The 20,114-nt window shown below is 34.3% G+C and overlaps 1 protein-coding gene across 42 annotated transcripts in view; it reads right to left on the bottom strand.

Moving 5' to 3' along the window:
• Positions 1-222: 222 nt before the first annotated feature.
• LOC144318572 (uncharacterized) overlaps positions 223-20,114 on the bottom strand; it is a 63,398-nt gene continuing 43,506 nt past the window's right edge. For 32 of the 42 annotated variants that reach the window (XR_013384582.1, XR_013384579.1, XR_013384593.1 and 29 more), the window contains 2 exons: positions 957-1,183; positions 489-601 (listed from right to left, as the gene is read on the bottom strand). The gene's annotated coding sequence lies outside the window, so the exon portion shown is untranslated. Of the gene's footprint in view, positions 602-701; positions 1,184-13,771; positions 14,826-19,425; positions 19,919-20,114 lie in introns of those variants that run through there. The other 10 variants (XM_077905655.1, XM_077905660.1, XM_077905657.1 and 7 more) reach the window with 9 other exon arrangements.

The raw sequence follows: 20,114 nt of genomic DNA, 5'->3' as shown, positions 1-20,114 counted from the left end.
AAAGTTGCTGTAAAGTAATAGATAACTTAAAACAGGACCACCAACAATCCTTATAGGGTAGAGAAATCAATGAGATAATAAATGCTTTCACCACTTGCTCCCTTCAATCTTCTACTGGTACCTATCATTGGATAAATCCAATCAGATGATGGGGAGCAATGAGGTCACTGGTACACAGGACAGCTTCCTGGCTCAAAAACAGAAAAATAAGAGGAGTGAATGGATGGCTAATGTAGAGGATATAGCACACTACATTAAAGCGGTAAGGTGGGGAGGAGGCACCTCGGTGGCTCTGTGGTTGAGTGTCTGCCTTTGGCTCAGGTTGTGATCCTGGGGTCCTGGGATCAAGTCCTGCATCAGGCTCCCCACGAGAAGCCTACTTCTCCCTCTGCCTGTGTCTCTGCCTCTATCTGTGTGTCTCTCATGAATAAATAAAATCTTTTTTTAAAAAGTGGTAAGAGAGGAAAATAGAGAACATGAAAATGCTTTCTCAAACAAGAAAAGTCTATGAGTGAGATTTCATGATTTATTTATTCCAAAAAAAAAAAAAAATGTATCCAGGATCTTCTCTGTGCTAAACACAGATTAAAATAATAAAAACCTGTAAAAAAATCAGTGAAGGTAATGGCTTTGAAAACGTCTTTTAGTTTGGTAATTTGGAAGGCACTAATAAGTTTTAAAATAAAACTTTTTTTTTATGCTACCATGCAACAAAACTTGTATTAACATTTTGAACAGCTATTGAGAAAACCAGTGATTCAGCTGTTACTGAAACTGGTAATTTCTAAACTTAAATTGGGACAAATGACTAGAGTCCAGAGCAATGCCATCATTGGGCACTAAGAATTCAAGATTAAAGAATTAACAGACACCCCTCAGGCGAAGGACAAGGTAGAGAGTTGACTCTTTCTGGATGTTGTAATCAGAAAGAGTGCAGCCATCTTCCAGCTGCTTACCTGCAACGATGAGCCTCTGCTGGTCAGGGGGGTGCCCTCTTTATCCTGGATCTTGGCCTTCACATTTTCAATAGTGTCACTGGGCTCCACCTCCAGGGTAATGGTCTTGCAGGTCAGGGTCTTCAGGAAGATCTGCATATAACCCCTCAGGCACAGGATGAGGTGGAAAGTTGACTCTTTCTGGATGTTGTATTCAGAAAGGGCGCGGCCATCTTCCACCTGCTTGCCTGCAAAGATGAGCCTCTGCTGGTCAGAAGAAACACTAGAAAACACCACTTCCTTATAAAGATAAGTGAGATTACTTGTCATGATGGCACAGTGAGCAAAAACATAGCTACCCATATTTTCTCTTAAGTCAAAGAAATACTAGGTAAAAGACATTGAAAATATACTGTAAAGCACACAGCCACACTTATAAAAGAGAGAGAGAAAGAGAGGAGAGAGAGAGAGAGAGAGAGAGAGATAGTAACTACCATAATGACTCTGAGAAGCAATGAATAGTCACAGACAAAAGGTGAAAGCCAGTGACACTAGACAGTAGAGAATAAGGATCAGTCTACACAGGTATATACAAGCAAATGGATTAGCATAAGCCCCACGATAGACTGAGAGTCAGATCTGGATTTCTTAAATAATGAGAGAAATCATGACCGAGAACCAAGCAAGTGAACCAGCTTCTAAACTAGTCCAACCAAACATATCTACAAGTATCAAGAAACATTCTTTTTCTCTGTCAAAGTTAAAGTGCCAGTGAAACACTTATGAGTTCTTATCATTTTTTTGTGGGTCTTTTCTTCAGTCTTTCCTCTTTTCCTATGCCATTATAAAGATGAATACATAACAGGCTAGCATCATGGTTATATAGCCATTATTGTTAAATTCATTTTCTTCTGATTTTAAAATTTAAAATGAAAATGCAATGAATAAAGGCATTTTTTAGACAATGTACTGAGAACATTGTAAGGTGACCCCCAGTGAGTCACACTTTAGTTCACTCCTTTTCTCTGGAGTACAGGTGGAACCTGACAAAGATTTTGGGATGACACTCCCATGACTATGTGTGTTATATAAGACTCTTAGCCACTGGAGCGACAGATTCTCCTGATGGCCCTGAAGATGCAAGCTTCCATGTGGTGAGAGGGTTTGTGGGAGGACCGCCTGGTAGGAAACCACAGGCAGCCTCCAGAACATGATGGTGACCTCAAATCAATGTCAGTAGGGAGAACCCAGGGACCTCAGTTATAGAGTCACAAGGAAATGAATCCTGACAGTAACCTAAATGAACATAGAAACCTACCCTTCCCCAGACATGTCATCAGAAGAAAATACAGGCTGCCCTTGGCTATACAGGCTTTCAAGACCAGGAGCAGAGTCCAGCTGAGCAATGCCTGGACTCTTGGTTTATGAAACTGTGAGACAAAAATGTCTACTGGTCTACTGTTTTAAGCCAGTAAACTTTGGTTATTCATCACACAACAAAAGAAAATATATGAATAAGAAATAATAGGTATGAGAAAATAATTTAGGAAATGGTAACATTCAGATGTTTAAATAAAAATTCACCTGCAAACAATTGGTGAACAGAATAAATATTAGCTACAACACAGTTGAAAAAAGAATTAGCAAATTGGACAATAAATATAAATAGTCTAGAAGGAAGCATGTAGAGATAATAAATGGAAAATATAACAAATCCATGTAGAGATACTGTGGTTAGAATGAATAGCTCTACCACAGAGCTGAAGAAAGTAATTGAGTGAGGGAGTCCTGAGAAGGGAAAGGAATAGTGGGAGACAATGTGAAGAAGAAGGAATATTATGATTGAGTATCTTCTGGCCCCAAATAATGTTCAAATTCCCTGGCTAAAAGCATTACCAAGTTATATTAGCCGAGTTAAGTAAATTTTAGAAAAATCACCACTTAGCCATGGCTTACTGAAATTGCAGAACATCACATCCACAGACAAATATGAAAATCAATCAAAAAGAAAAAAAGATCTCCTGCAAAAGTATGACAATCAAATTAATAGGGAGGAATGTTTTATAAACAGTAACAAACCAATAAACATTGGTGCCATAGTTTCAAAGTGAAGTGGAAAAGAACATTAAATTCTTTTCAGTACAAAAATCAATCCAGAAATAAAAAAGGGAGAAGAAAAAATAAAGGGAGAAGACACTATGACAAACAAAGAAATTCACACAGCAAATCAGAAGATAGGCATAATAGTCTATAGCAAATATTAAATAAATAATAAAAATGCAAATTCCTTATTCAAAACAAACTGGAGTTGAAAACATAGATATAAATAACATAGCAAAGGAAGAGGTAAGTTCAAAGAGAAATCATTCCATTTTGGTTTTCTTTCTTTTTCTGCAAGATGCCAAAGATTCTAATTAATTTTGACTAGAGATTAACATATTTTTGCTAAAACGTTAAATATGCTATGGGAAGAATAGAGTGCATATTTTATACATCATTAAAGAAAAAGTATATGAAAAGGACTATATCCGTTCTGCAAAATCAAGAAATTGAAAAAAGTAACAAAAACATGGCAAATAAAAAGTACCTTTTGAAGTGATAAGAACTGCCAATCCCCATAATAACTATAGTCACATGTTAAGCTGATCTATTAAAAATAAGAAAGCTTCCCTTGAAATTATGTACTGTGGTAAGTAATAGAAACTAAATACAGCTCCACAGAGTAAGTGGGAATTAATGGATGGAAGATGATACACCCGCAAAAGACCAATCCCCTCTCATCCAAAAGTCTTATGTTTCAAGACCTACATTAAATAAACTCAAGTCAAAATTGTTAGGTGGGAAAATTCATATTAAGAAAAGATTATACAAAGTAATATTTTAAAAGAGTCATAAATACACACTAGCTAAAATATAGTCAAATTATAGAGAAAAATACAGATAAAACCTACACAGATATAAGATGTTCACAATTCCACAATTGTAATAGAAAAAAAACTCTTCCTTGCCAAAAATTTTTTAGTGTATAAAAGACCGGTATGATATGATTTCAGTGCTATCATATGCCTACCTCAATAGATTTCGAAATATTATGAATAATACTACTCTTGAGTCCCAGTACTATTCAGTGATGGGGATGTCAAATGTATAAAGAACTTCTTGCACCTTATAGGATTGAGAAGTAAATATATTTTCTTACAGATACATTTATAGCAACCCAATATTTTAACATAGACTAGTATCAAGTTTTCATATACGAAAACAATTTAAGAAGAATAAAATTGAATGAATCTACTTAAGACTAATTTCTGAATTTAAGCCCGAATATTTATAATCCAATAGCACCCCACAATCTTCTTACTTCAAATAATTGATTGCATTATCAACTCTTAAAGGCAAAGAAAGGGGGCACCAGGGTGGCTCAGTGGTGGAGTGTCTGCCTTTGGCTTGGGTTGTGATCCTGGGATGCCTGGATCAAGTCCTACATCAGGGTCCCCACAGAGATGTTGCTTCTCCCTCTACTTGGGTCTCTGCACCCCTCTCTGTGTCTCTCATGAATAAATAAATAAATATCTTTTTTTAAAAAAGTAAATGTAGTCGTGTTTTAAGTGTGTTTATTCCTGCCACACGTAAGACTCAACTTTTCAGGGACAACTTAGGGCATGAACAAACAAACTGTCAGTGTGTGAATAGAGCCCATGAGATAGATTTTGAGACAAAATTTAAGACATTTTAGTAGTAATACAAATGTACTAACACCTGTATGTCCCATTTGAATCATCAATCACAGGTTGGAAGAGGTCATTGTGAGAGATACAAACCCCACTGGCCAAGTGCTTCTCTATGATTTTCAGCAATATGGTATATTTTAAATAAAATGACTAGATAGGACTTATATTACATATAGGGGAATTTAAATATATGCTCCAAAGAAATAACCCCTGAAATTCCTAGCACTTAAATGACCCAGAAATTCTCTAATTTAACAGAAGAATTCAAGTATCTAGAAAAGAGATGACATCATAAATAATCACATATTAACATATTTTCAATAAAGTAGTCAGATGAGCTAGCCAATCATATTTTGGGTGAAATGGTTATATTAGTTTTAATGCAAAATAAGTAATGCAATTGTCATATTATATAGTTGAAGAAATTAAAGGAAGACTTTATTGCCAGTGATTATGGGGAGAGAAATTGAGGGAACCAAGATTCTCATGTACACTTATTTCAAAGCCCTAATTGTTTCAAGGATACCTGGTACATCACTGAAGAAATTAATGATGAATATAACACACAATTTAGTTGATGTCTTAAAAAAAAAAAGGCCAAGTAGGATTTAATCACCAGGTGTTATGAGCTGTAGAGTCTGATGAAAAATTGCTGTTATCTTTTCCAAAGTTTCTCAGAAATAAATATTTTCAGAGGGAGTAAGATGAGAGGTAAAAACTTAATAATACATATTTTTAAAAATTGAAGATGTTTATTTTGGTTCTTATTATTAATTTACTAACCATTCTATGTTAAAGGAGGAGGGAAAAAAATAAGCACAAGAGAGAAAACCTTACAGAAACTATCAATTGCAAAGCTGACAGATTAGATGAGTGCATGACGTACCTTTATTTCAAGTTCCTATACTTACAAGTGAGAACCAGACTGGTCCTTCATAAGATTCCTAATTTTTAAACTTTTAGTTATTCTTATTTGTATTACGATGAAATACTTTATAGGTAAAGCATATTTGTTAATGTGGTGAGTGTAGTGGTGTGTGTGTGTGTGTCTGTTTCTCCATATAGTTCTTTACATTTCAACAGAAACTGTGTGATACATCTACTGAGCATGAATAATTCACATGAGAACGATATGTCTATTTTCTTTGTATTTGTACAACAATTTAGTTCCTTTTGGTGACACCAATAAGTCAACAGGAGAGGCCCTGGCATCTTAGTTGCTCCTCAGAGGAAGGAAACCCTTCTAACTTTAAAGGACAATGTATTCATCTGGAATTCTTTTCATTTATTATTTAAATGCTCCCTAGAACAATCCATATATCCCTTTATTTGATAAAATATCAGGTTACAAATAGCTGGGGAGTAATTTTTTACATCAGCTTGAATAATTGTGGGAAGGCAGTGTGACAGTAAAAGTTTAAATGATACATCTAAATTACTGTCCTTTAGAGAACTGCAGGAGGAATTTAAATTACAAAACAGGCAACAACCTAAATATTGTCAGCTAAGCAGAAACCTCCTCAGTTCATCTGATCTCCTACTGAGAATTCTCTTGTTATGTGTCTCATGCTAGTTTTCCAATGACAAACTTCAGATTTTAAACCATTCATTTTTTCTTGTAATTGCATTACTCTATAGGACCATTAAAATAATTAAAAGGGCAAATGAAGAATGTTATATGAAGCAAAAAGAAAGTAATTGGCTTTTAACAGGAAAGTTCATGGTAATGTAGAAATTAGGTATGCACCTGGTAGAGGAAAACATGAAATTACCTATGTTAAAATAGCAAACTATCAAAAATGTTACTTATATATAATGCATTTATAGTAGACTAGTGTATCAGTTAAGAGAAGAAAGTACCATGCAATTTCCTCTGATTCTACTTCCAACAATAGACTGTACCATCCTCTACTGTGGGTTTCTGGTTTTACCCCCTGTTGCTTCCATCCAGATTTACCCACATGACTGCAGCCTATGGTCATGCTGGAGATTGGCATATTTACTAACAAACTACTGAAAGACCATAAACCGTCAAGAAAACAACCTAGGTATCTTCATCTTGTATCTTTATTTACATCATGCCCTTTGCTTTGGTTTGATTTTGGTTTGTTTGTATATGATCAAATAGCCTAATAACCATCATCTGGAGGGGAATACAAATGTAAAGCAGAGACTGCTTCAACAGGCTAATAGAATACAGACATCAATAAACATGCAATCACTACTTTTCTTGGACACAGCCTATAATTTGCCTATAAATAAAACTGTTAAACACACTCACACGAGCAATAGCCATTATCAGAAATACTGACTACTCTTTATAATCTTTGTACAATTTGTAATGTGAGTATCAGAGTAAGTCTATTCCAATGAAGAACTGTATTTTTCAGACTTGGCTGCTTATTCCAGGTTGTTCTCCAATTAGCTTCACAACAATAAACACATGTCCATATGCTCATCATCTGGCCACAGAATGCAGATGTGAGGGAAGGAGGCCCTAGCCGATCTGGCAAGAGCTGGAATCAACAATAGTCCATTACAGGATCTGCTAAGTGAGGGTAGATGCTCATGTGTAGGCCTCCTATGATTTTGGGAGAGACAACATCTCATGCAGCAAGCTTAGTAATCACCAAGACCAGAGACTATAGGATTATTAGCAAGATCCTCCAGAGTTTTTCTCCTAATAAGGTTTGATCAGTGTAATGGTCAATACCAGAAGTCATCAGCTGATTTACTCTCTACTTCAGTCAAACCAATTATACCTATTCATAATTATAAATCAAACCATACATCACCCTACCTACTGTTTCAGAGTTTCTCATTTTTTAGGTGTTTTTAAGAACTTCATTTTTAGGGGCAACTGGGTGGCTCAGTCAGTTAAGCATCTGCCTGTGGCTCAGGTCCTGATCCTGTGGTGCTGGGATAGAGCCCCAAAATGGGGCTCCCTGCCCATTGAGGAGTCTGCTTCTCCTTCCCCCTGCCCTTGCACTCTTGCTCACTCTAGTGCGCCTGCTCTCTTTCTCAAAGAAATAAAACATTTAAAAAATTCATTTTCTTTTCTAGATTAGTTCCAGGTACACAGTACAACCACAGGAAGGTACAGAGACTTGAACCTGCAATGACACATCATTACCACCCAAATTCATAGAGTACATAGTTATGGAATCGTACAGAGTATTTCCACAGCCCTGCAAATCTTCTCTGTGCTTTGCCTATTCAGCCCTGGCAACCAAGATCTTTATTCCTGTCTACTTAGTTTTGCCTTTTACAGAATGTTGCAAAGTACGAATCATAGACTATTTTTTATAAAAAAAAATGGTCCTACACTGCTCATAATCCTATTCTTTTATGCATCTATCTTAAAAGCCACAACCATGAATTTGAATTATAAAACTATTTAAATATATACACGTCTATGAAGAGATATATTTAATTTTTAATTAAATTTTCATAAATTTTCCCCACAACTTACTTTTCATATAACCCTATTCACTTTGAACTATCTACAGTGAATAAGTGAATATCCAAAATTTATTTAACCAGTCTCATACTAATGGATATTTAGATTCTTTCAAAGTTTTCTGATTTCCAAAAAAATTGGGATGAGTATCCTTATGTTTCCTTATTTAAATTCACAAATGTCCCTGGCATATATTTGTAATTTGAATTAATGAATATAGGTTGCATAGTTGCAAAATAGCACTCTTAGGTGGTAAGGTGGTTTTTCAAAAAATTTATCCTCCCACAAATACTTTTCAATAAGCCTTATTTTCAAAAGGGGGCCCATATAAGTTTTCTACTTTTTTCCTTTGCTCAGTTTTCAATTGAATTGTAGATTTTTCTAACAACTTTTATTAGATGTTTTTTTTTTTTTTTATTGTGGATGTTAATCCTTAGCCTGATATGTGGGGATATCACTTATAATCTTGTTATTTTTGCTTCCCCGTTTATTTTTGATCATTCTTGTTTATAGAGCTATCTATAGAGCTATAGGTGTTTCTTAAAATCATATTTTGAAATTTTAGGACCCTATTCCAATATTTTTATTAACTTCTTATTTACATAAGGTTAGTACTAATTCTATTGTTATTTAAAAACTGAGCTCATTTTAAATATTATTCTTTTTTAATTAATTAAAATTCTTTTAAAATATAATTTTAAAATTTCGTTTAAGTTCTTCTATGTTGTGATATACAAGTTTACATATTATATAATGTCTCTCCAGGCATTCTTTGCTAAATATTTCAGTGTCCAACCTGATTTTCTATTAGTCCATGAGGTGTTTAGACTTCAATATTTTCTTATTATATTGCATTTTGAGTCAGAGAATATGTCTTTACAATTGTGTCTTATTTTATAGTCTATTTCCTGGCTTGATTATATTAATCTTCAATGTACACTATTTTTTGGATGACAGATTTTATAATCATTTTAGGCTAATTTTATTCATTATGTTGTTTAAATCCTCGGAGTCCTTGGAAAAACTTTGACAGCTTTATCTATCAGTTTCTTATTGAACCCTTTTAAATTCTGGCCCTATCTTTTTGTAGTTCTTTCAGTTTGTGGGCTATGGTTTATATATTTCACATCTTTCTTTTAGGTGAATAGAAGTTTATAACAGCAATATCTTTTTTATTGGCTTATTCTGCGGTACTCCTCTGCATCCCTATGAATTCCTTTCCACTTAAGTACTAAGAGTTTATGTTTATGGGATTGTTAGACCAGCTTTCATCGATCCAACTTCATTCTTGCCACTTCAGTAAGTGGTCAATTTGTACTCATTCGCTGAATGGTCCATTAGTTGAATGAACGTTTCTCTGAACTTTCTTATTTCATCTAACAGTGTGGTTTCAGTTAAGCAGTTTCCATTTTTCCTTCATGATGGAATGTAAAAGACTGTTCAGTTCATCTGTGTTTTCTTGGTACTACCCCTGAAGATCCAAGGGCTAGAGAGAAGGGGCTGAAGAAGTGGGCAGCAAAGCTGGATACAATGTTCTTCAACACATACCGTATCATAAGCAAAACATAATCATAAGATTGTTTTCATATTAATTATATTCTGGAAGATACTTTCATAAATGCACGTACATTTATATCTTCATGAGAATGATATAATATTGTGCTTTGTGATTCCACATTTCTTCTCACCAGTCTTTCCCACTTATAGCCCTAGACGTTTTACAATTTAGAGATCAGTGTCAACAAATAATGTGGAGTTATAATGCTTTCTAGTAAAAGCAAAGAGAAACTGGTCAATTATACACAGTATTTAAAAGTGAAAAATAGGGGCACCTGGGTGTCTTAGTGGTTGAACCTCTGCCTTTGGGTCAGGTCAGGATCCCCGGGTCCTGAGATAGAGTCCAGCATGGGGCTCCCTGCAGGGAGCCTGCTTCTCCCTCTGCTATGTCTCTGCTTCTCTCTGTCTCTCATGAATAAATAAATAACATCTTAGAAAAAAAAAAAGTAAAAAAGCAGAATACTTGAATTAATCACTCACTGGATTGATTACCTAAAAATTACCTACTTGATGGTTTGTCTAATTCTACCTTTCTTCAATTTTTAATCATCCCCGTATATTTTTCAGTTATTTTTCAGTCTTTTTCTTTTATTGAAATTATAGAAATAATTTTATCACATATATACAAAGTTGGTATTTGACAATGCTAGGCATAATTCAATGAGAAGATAAATTAGGTGGCAGATAAGTGTGCCACATTTAGAAAAATAAACAAATTTCAACAATAGTGTTGCCATATTTATAAGTTTTCAGTTAGATTACACAAATGTTAAAAAATAAGTTTTAGAATTTTAGAAAACCCCAAGGAATTTCAAATTCAAATAATTGTTGGGTAATCTTAATCAAGTTGACAAAGCTAGATATTAACATGACCTAATGGACTCAAAATATATTGAGGGGTGCATGGATGGCTCAGTTGGTTAAACGTCTGCCTTCGGCTCAGGTCATGATCCCTGGGTCCTGGGATGGAGTCCTTCTCCTCCCTCCTCATTCCCTTACTATCTCTGTCTCTCTCAAATAAATAAAATCTTAAAAAATAAATTTAAAAAATAAAAATAAATAAAAATATTTTGAAAAATATTGGATGGCCAAAGATAACTAAAACAAAGTCAATAAATATTAAATAAGTAATATATGGACATAATTATTTGAAGTACAGAAGACAGCCACTGAACTAAAACTATAGCATTAGAAAGAGCTCTTAAAAAAATAAAAAAAAAAAAAAAGAAAGAGCTCTTAAGATTGACTAAAAAGATAGAGTGGAAACTTAAATGCATACTGTTAACTGAAAAAAGTGAATCCAAAAAGGCTACATACTGATGATTCTGGAGATTATTTATCCATTAGTTGATGCCAAGTTTTGGCAATAATAAATCAAACATCTTTGGATAAAAATATCAAGGGCAATGATTGCTGGATCATATGGTAAGAGTACATTTAGTATTCTAAGAAACTACTAAACCATCTTTCAAAGTGGCTGTACCATTTTGCATTCCACAAGAATTCCTGCTGCTTCACATCCTTGCTGACATTTGGTGTTGTCAGTGTTCCAGATTTTGGTCATTCTACTCAGGATGTAATGGCAGCTCTTGTTTTAATTTTCATTTCTCTAATGGCATATGGTATAGAGAACCTTTGGCCCATTTTTTTATTAGTTTTTTTTTTTTTTGTCTTCTTATTGTTGAGTTGTAAGACACCTTTGTATATTTTAATATCAGATGTGTCTTTGGCAAATATTTTCTCCCAGTCTGTGGCTTATTTTTTCATTCTCTTAGTTCTCTTTAGACAGTTCTTGCCAGCTCGGTAGTTTTGGTGAAGGGACTGATTGCTGGGGCATCCTATCTTTTGTCTTTCATGATGTTATCTCCCATATTATCTTTTTTTTTTTATTTGCTAATAAAAAAAAACTCATTCTCTTAATGGCCTATACCATTCTCCTTGTTCTAGCTGTATTAATTAATTTTTTAATTGTATGAAGTTTGAAAGGGAAAAAAGACACTTAGCTATTTGTTCAGTATCTAATTATTTTATAGGAACACTTGCTATCTTAACTGCAAAATACTCTCTGCAGCTACTGTTCTTTATTTTATCACTGTTTGTATTGCCTTTTAAAACCTATGAAAAAAATTAATTATACCTTTTCATGGCTAAGAAACAACTCTGGGTCTTAGTTGGAAAAAAATTCATTGAAGCCAATTGAAGCCTAAAGAAAAAGAACACTTTTTATTTTCCGAAGTACTCCTGGGCACAGGTCTTAGATAGTTTACACTTCTTCAAGACCTGAACAAGCCCTCCAGCTATTCCTGGATTTCTCTTTCTAATTTCAAAGCCTGCTCCTAACTACAGGAAAGAGATTTAGACTTAAAAGATGCCCACTGGTGAGGACTAGCCTCTGTTTAGTTCCTTAAAACTTTTCTTCTCAATCACATAGGTTATGTGAATGCTGCACTTGCTTGTATTTAAAAAAAAAAAAAACAGAATATTAATAGAACATATTTCAGAGATTACAAGGTCAGTAATTTTGAAGCAGGGGAATCATTTATTTTCACATAGAATTTACAAATACATATATTTATGTGTAAGTATCATAAGTCTTGTGAGAGTATGTGTGTATGTATAAAAACAGGACCCTTCAGGTGACAAAAGAGCCCCATCCATTTACTCTTCTTACCCACTTGGCCCTTTCAGCCAATTCTTAAGATTCCTTTGTATAACTCTGACAAGTCTAAACACTATTGAAACTACTTATATAATTTGATATCTACTGAGATGGTTTAGGAAACTAATCTACAAATGGTGGTAAGTTATTTATTTAAGATCCCAAATGCAATAACAAATGAATGGCGTGTATATTCTAAGCATATTGACCATTGATTTTGTTGCCGTTGCTGTCATTATATAGTTTTTGGTTGGACTAATTAACTTCAGTCTACTTTGGAATACAAATATCAGTCATCTGAAATGATGGTAGAAATGTTGGACTTATGTATGTGTGGATAGATAGATGATAGATAGGTGATGATAGATGATAGATAGATGATAGATGATAGATAGATGATAGATAGATAGATAGATAGATGGTAGATAGATAATAGATATATGAATACATAAAATCAAAATACTAGCTTCAGGCAAGGTTTTGTGGACCACAAATAACAGAATTCAAGCAAGTGTAAAGAAGGGAAACATGTTGAAATATCTCTTGTAATTCAAATATAATAGAGTCTCACAAATGTCAAAAACTAGAAAATCATCAGAAAGCTAGAACCCAGCGTTTTTTTTTTCTCTTTAAGCATTATATTTTTGCTTCTAATTTATTATGTTTCCCAGTATGCATGATTTAATTCTTCTCTTTGCACACAGGAAAAACATAAACATAGCATAATGTCTAGTAATAGCCCTACTAGTTTTTATCAACCATTTCTGCAATCTACCCCAAATCAATGCCAAATTTGCAAAGGAAAGAATCTGATTGCACTGGATCAGATGAGATGACTTCCATGCCCACTGAATTGTAACTAGGGAGTTTGCTGTAAGGTCTAAATAAGATAGTTCATGGAAAATTAATAGTTTGCAGTCTGGTAAAAAGTACACATTGGCTGTGGTGGTAGAAAATGAATAGACAGAGAACAGGATTTTTAGGGCAGTGAAAATACTTTCTATAAAATTATAATGACTTTTCATTATGCATTTGTTCAATCCATAGAATATACAACACCAAGAGTGAACCCTAAGGTAAACTATAGACTTTGTGTGATTATGATGTATCAAGGTAGGATTCTCCTTGGTAAAAAATGTACCATGCCAGTGAGTGATGTTGGTAATGGGAGAAGCTGTGCAGAGGTTATAAAGAAAATCTCTGTACCTTCCTCTTAATTTTGTTATAAGCCTAAAACTGCTCTAAAAAATAAAGGCTTTTAAAACATAATTAAAAATAAACCATAAATCTTCATTATCATCTTCATTGCCCCCATCATAGGCATACCCATAGTTAGGGGCAATCTTTCTAACTCTAACTTATGTGTTTATTCTAAGGTATATATGCAAACTCAGAAACAGAAAAATTCAAAAGATAATACTCCAGGTACCATACTCTAAAAAGTGAACTCTGCAAAATATATTCAGAAAAATAGTTCAACAGTAATGAAATATAAACAATCTCAATTTATTAAATTGATGCCGGTTATTGCTAGGATAATATGAATATGTAATCAATAATATACATAATCCCTGAGGATGAGTTCATTCTCGACTTTATTTTTTATCTTTCTATCTGTCTTTTGGATTCTGACTCATTACAGTCTTTGGAAAAGCAGCAGTGTTTGTACTTAACACAAAATAAGATCTGCATTTCATAAGTTTCATTGGCAATGTGCTATTTAAAAGCTGAAAGATTGCTAATTATTGGGGATGCTCACATGGTTGAGCCTTAATGCGAGAGTCAGTGCTGCTACTCAACAAAGCACTGAGACGTTTAAACGATTTTGAAGGATAGAATTGGAGGACTCAGAGCATTTGCAGCCTAAGGCTATGGCACGAAGCAGCCACAGCATTACCTTGCCTAGAAACCACCAAACAGTTTAAAGTGTCATTGTGGGAGTAGGGGGAAAAAGTGCTTAGAAGTGTTTGATTTTTAATATTTCTGAGTACACAAAAGATAAAAAGTATTGAAATGCAGCATTACCATATCTGAATCAATTTAGTGTCTGTATTACAAAATCTCTTTGGGTTTTTATAAGAGAGACAGTAGTGGAAACATCAAGGGAAAAGAGTTATCACTTTTTTCACATTAGAACATCCTGAGAGTTTACAACTGAGTATGTTCTTTATTTTTAATTCAGAAACACGTAGATACAGGGACAAAGACTAGCTAATGCCTTTCTTTCAAATTTAATGGCACACTTAACAAAATCACATCCAGTAAAACAGGCTATGAAGTTTTGTTCCTCTGAACTGCATGATTATATCTCATTAATCCATGGATCTCCGTTGTGCTTTCTTAGTATTTGTGGCTTCAGTCTTTTCAATGTGTTGCTGGCACCATAGGCTCTGTCACCCTGGAAGCTTTCTTAAAATGATTGCAGCTTAATAGTCCTCACATTGGAGTTGTTTACTGCCAATAGTTGAAATTAACTGTAGTGCCTGTTAGCCCAAGAGAAACAACATTTTTAAATTAGAGCCTCAGCACTTTTCATTTCTCATGGAGCCCTTATATCAAATGTATTCACAAAGATGCGAGCAGAAGACATTGAGCAGTTCAAATTGTAGTTAAGTTTTAATGGGATACTACTGCTGTCTCCTTTCTGTAAGTAAGATTTCAACAGTGCCAACAATGCCAACAAGGACAGCAGCATTAAAACTCACCCTTCTTTTTTTTTTTTTTTTTTTTTTTTTAAAACTCACCCTTCTTGTATTAATATTCAGTCTGGTATGCAATGTCCATCCTCACAGGGCAGAAGAACTTTTCTTTTCTTTTCTTTTCTTTTCTTTTCTTTTCTTTTCTTTTCTTTTCTTTTCTTTTCTTTTCTTTTCTTTTCTTTCTTTTCTTTTCTTTTCTCTTTTCTTTTCTTTTCTTTTCTTTCTTTTCTTTTTTAACTGAGAAAACAATGCTGGCAACTTTCAATAGTGTAGAGCGAGAAAAATAAGTAAAATTTGACAGGGAGAGTTAGATCTAGCTCTTCATGTTTATTACAGAAAAACAAAAAACAAACAAACAAAAAAACGATGTGGATTCAAGAGACCAGTTTTACCTTCCTAGAGAAAGACATGCCAAGTATCTCAAGCAGATCTTATACCATTAACTGAATCCTTACTGTTTGCTAGAAAAGATACAACATATTTATCTACTTTATCTCCATGAGCTCTAATTCATCATTTCAGGGTAGGTACTTTTACTACCATTTTAGAGATGAGAAAACTAAGGTGCAGAGAAGTGAAATAAATTGTTCAAGGTTGGACAGCCCTTCGTGGCTCAGCGGTTTAGTGCCTGCCTTCAGCTTTGGGGCCTGATCCTGGAGGCCCAGGATCCAGTCTCATGTTGGGCTCCCTGCATGGCACCTGCTTCTCCCTCTGCCTGTGTCTCTGCCTCTCTGTGTCTCTCATGAATAAATAAACTAAATCTTTAAAAAAAAGTGTTCAAGGTCAGATGACCAATTGATGGTGCAGCTGTGACTTGAACCCAAGTCCATTCCACTCTAAAGCCATAAAGTGTGTGTTCTCTTTTTATTGCCAAACTATCTTATATCATTTTTTTCTATCAAAATACACATGTTTTGACAATTCAATGAATTTGGCATATTTATAGAATTTGAAAGGCATCACCACATATTATCAAAATCAAATTTTACATTTCCATCATCCTAAAAAATCTTGTGGCCAGTTACTGTCATTCTTCATTTCCACTCCTCTTCCTAGGTAGCCATGTACTTTCTATCTCTACATATTTGTCTTTCCTGGTCAGCCAAATAAATAAAAGCATGCAATAAGTGTTCTTTCATGTCTGAGTTCCTTCACTGAGCATAGTGCCTTAAGAATTTTTGAAGGTTAACTTATTTTTATTATCTCTAATTAAACATCTCACAGAACAATATTCAAAAACTGAGTTCAAAAACATCAGAGTTACTATCGTTTATACATACAGCTTAATCTCCCTAGGGATTTATAATAATGTGTAGCATTAAAATTTAAAGATAGAAGTTACGTGATATTTTTTTCTAATTACATTTCAATAGTTTTATTTAATTGGCAATGTACTTGATTGAAATGTACTAGAGACCAATGAATGCTAGGAAAACGAGAATTAATAGGATAGAATGAGTAGAAATTAGATAAAATATTCCTTACGTAGTTCTTATAACTAGAACATATGTAAAGTTTCCTTCTAATTATGAAATTCCATATTTCCTCAAAGATTCTTTTTTATTATCAAATTTAAAGTTACAAATTCTAAAAAGGTATCTTTTAACATGAATTTATTTGAAATGTATGGGAGTGGGACTAAGAAAATGTGTGTGGTATTGAAAATTGACATTTATAGTTATATAATAAGAAAAAGGGCACAAGTGCCAAAGCAATCTTGAAAAAGAACAGCAAAGTAGGAGGTATCGTACTCTCTGATTTCACACTATACTACAAATATACAGTAATCAAAACAGTATGGTACTGGCACGAAACAGACCCACAGATCAATGGAAGGGACTAGAGAGCCCAGGAATAAATCCACACATACATGCTCATCTAATCTACAACAGAAGAGGCAAGAAAATAAGGTGGGCAAAAGTCTCTTCAGTTATTGCTGTTGTGAAAACTGAACAGCTACATGCAAAAAAATGAAACTGGACCACTTTCTTATACCACATGGAAAAATAAATGAATTAAAGACTTGCATATATGCCAGAAACCATTCAATTCTTAGAAAAAAAAAACATAAGCAATAAGCTTTTGACATTGGTCTTAGCAAAAAATTTTTGGGCTAGTCTCCTCAAGCAAAGGTGACAAAACCTAAAATAATGAAATTATATCAAACTAAAAAGCTTTTGCAAACCATCAACAAAATGAAAAGGCAACTTATTTAACAGAAGATACCTGCAAATCATATATACAACAAGGGGTGAGCATCCAAAATTATAAAGAATTTAATATCAAAAAATCCAAACAACTCAACTTCAATAAACATTTTTCCAAAGAGACAGGGAAATAGAAATCAAAACCACCATGAGATATCATCTCACACCTGTCAGAATGGTATTATCAAAATGATAAGAAATCACAAGTGTAGGCCCAGATGTGAATAAAAGGGACCCCTCATGCACTGTTGGTGAGAATGTAAATTGGTGCAAATGCTAGGAAAATATTATGGAGTTCCTTCAAAAAATTACAAATAGGGTTACCATTTGATCCAGCAATTCCACCTCTGGGTATTCAGCAAAGAATGAAAATATCAATTTGAGGATAAATATGCACCCCTATGTCCACTGCAGTATTATTTACAATAGCCAAGATGTGGAAGCAAGCTCAGTGTGTACTGAAAGATGAATGGATAAAGAAAACAAACAAATAAAACAAAACATAAACAGATCCATAGATACAGGAAACTCTTGGTTACCAGATTGGGGAGTGGTTGAGGTGGGCAACATAGATGAAAAGGATTAAGAGGTACAAATTTCCAGTTATAAAATAAATAAGTCATGATGTTATAATGTAGAGCACAAGGATTGTAGCTAATAATATTATCATAACTTTGTATGGGGACAGATGATAACTAGACTTTTATGGGGATCATTTTGTAATAAAAAATATTGGCGTGCCTGGGTGTCTCAGCGATTTAGCACTTGCCTTTGACTCCTGGAGTCCCAGGATCGAGTCCCATATCGGGCTCTCCGAATGGAGCCTGCTTCTCCCTCTGCCTGTGTCTCTGCCTCTCTCTCTCTCTGTGTCTCTCATGATAAATAAATAAAATCTTTAAAAAAATATATTGAATCACTATGATATACACCTGAATTAAATATATTCTATATCAATTATTCTGCAACTTAAAAAAGGCACAATTTTTTTAGACCAAAAAATACTGGTTAATTGTTCTTCATTAAGAATTATGAGTAAAATACATGATTGCTTCTAATTCTTAATTCAGCAACACTTTAATTATGTGGATGTTGTAGTTCTGGTAACTACAGCCCAAAAATCATCATTGTTCAATATCAAAAGATAAACACAAGCAAACAAATAATTACTGACAAATAAGTATCAATATATCCCAAGAGAAAACAAACTATAAAAGACAATATAAAAAGACATAGTCATTTTCAGAAATCAAGAAAAAGATCTTCACTAAAAACAAAGCAAACAAACAAAATGAGGAGAATGAATCTTGAAGCAAAAGCAGGTCGCTAAGAGCTCGATGCCTTCATGGTAAAGAAATAAGAAAAGCAAATATGTGATGAAATTCACTGCAAAAAATTGGGACAGGACTCCTTACCAATGATATGAGGCTGAACAAAGCTGTGCCTACTGCCTAGGATTATGGGGTCTATAATGTTCCAATTTAGGGGAGACACAGACACAGCCTGAAAACCAATATTGGTCAGGTGCCCTGGATTTGGGGTGCATCCTGTGGTGTTGGATAGATTCAACTGTAAAATCATCTTGCTTATTCTGTAGGAAGGTATGAGTGTCATATGAGATTAAATATTTTTTGACTTGGCACAGAGGAGGTTTTCAATTCAATTTCTGATTATCGTCAGGAGCTCAGCTGAGCTGGAACAGTTGAGCTGTCAGGTATCAAAGTAGTCAGTTAAAGCAACAAGCCAAGAAGGAGAGGGTCACCTCAACTCACTTCCTGCAATGATATAAGCAATATCCTAAAACCAAAGGAAGAACAGACTCATCCTGTGCCATTTTCCCCCATGGAACTTTGCATGAGTCAAGGGTCAGGTGAGGCAGCACAGAAGTGGAGGTATGGGAGTTCCCATTTCACAATGATTACCGCAAGTAAATTAACACATCCACAACCTCACATAGTTACTGTGCATAGTTAAGGTCGACTCTCTTAGCAAATCTCAAGTACAAAGTGGAGTATTATTAGCTATAGTCACTATGCTGTACATATTGAGGTTTTGACTAGAGTGTGTCTAAAGCCGAATTCTAGTAGTTATAATTCCGACTTCACCAGAAGTTCTGTTTTCGTTATATATTTAATCATCTCAAAAACATCTGAGGAGAAAAATAGATGGTTTACTTTTTATTTTTTGTAGCAAAACTGAAACGGTACAGCTGAGACTCAAATCTAGAGCTATCTTCCTCTATATACATGTTTTTAACAAATATAAAATAGCTTCCTCCTAAGTAGAAACAGTCTCAGCTTTTTGTATAACTGCCAAGTTTTTTTCCACCTTTTTAGAGGATACTGTATTTGCAACTACAAGCTGGATAGAAAGTGGGAGAAGAACATGCAGAGTTATGTGATAACAGCACTGGATGTCAGAGCAAAGTCGTTCCCTGGAGAGATTCATGATGGGCACAAAACCCAGCAAAACGAGGGAGCTCATCCATTCATTTATGCATTCTTGACTATTTATTAGGTGCAAACTAAGCATCATCTTGAGTGTCAGGAAAGTGTGAAGAGTGACTAAGCCATCACTTATCCCAGATGCGCCTCCAAATATTTAAAGCTCTACATGTCTAATTACTTTCTTCTAGTCTTCAGGGCTGCAGTACTATTTTTCTATACAATAAACCTGTAAAGAGAAAATATTATATTTTCTTTTCAAAATTAGGAAGAAGAGACTATTATGAGAAGTGTCAAAACTAGGTAAGTAAATACTTTGCTTGCGTTTAGTATAAATAAGGAGGATTGAAAGAGAATATGACTTGCTACAGAACACTGAATGTTGCAATTCTCTTAAGCAAGGTTTTTCCTGCTGCCTTAAAGCA

The sequence above is a fragment of the Canis aureus genome, chromosome 8 (genome assembly GCF_053574225.1).
Source record: "Canis aureus isolate CA01 chromosome 8, VMU_Caureus_v.1.0, whole genome shotgun sequence".
Taxonomy (NCBI): domain Eukaryota; kingdom Metazoa; phylum Chordata; class Mammalia; order Carnivora; family Canidae; genus Canis; species Canis aureus.
Note: the sequence above shows the minus strand (reverse complement) of the source record. Positions and strands in the feature narration are given on the sequence as shown.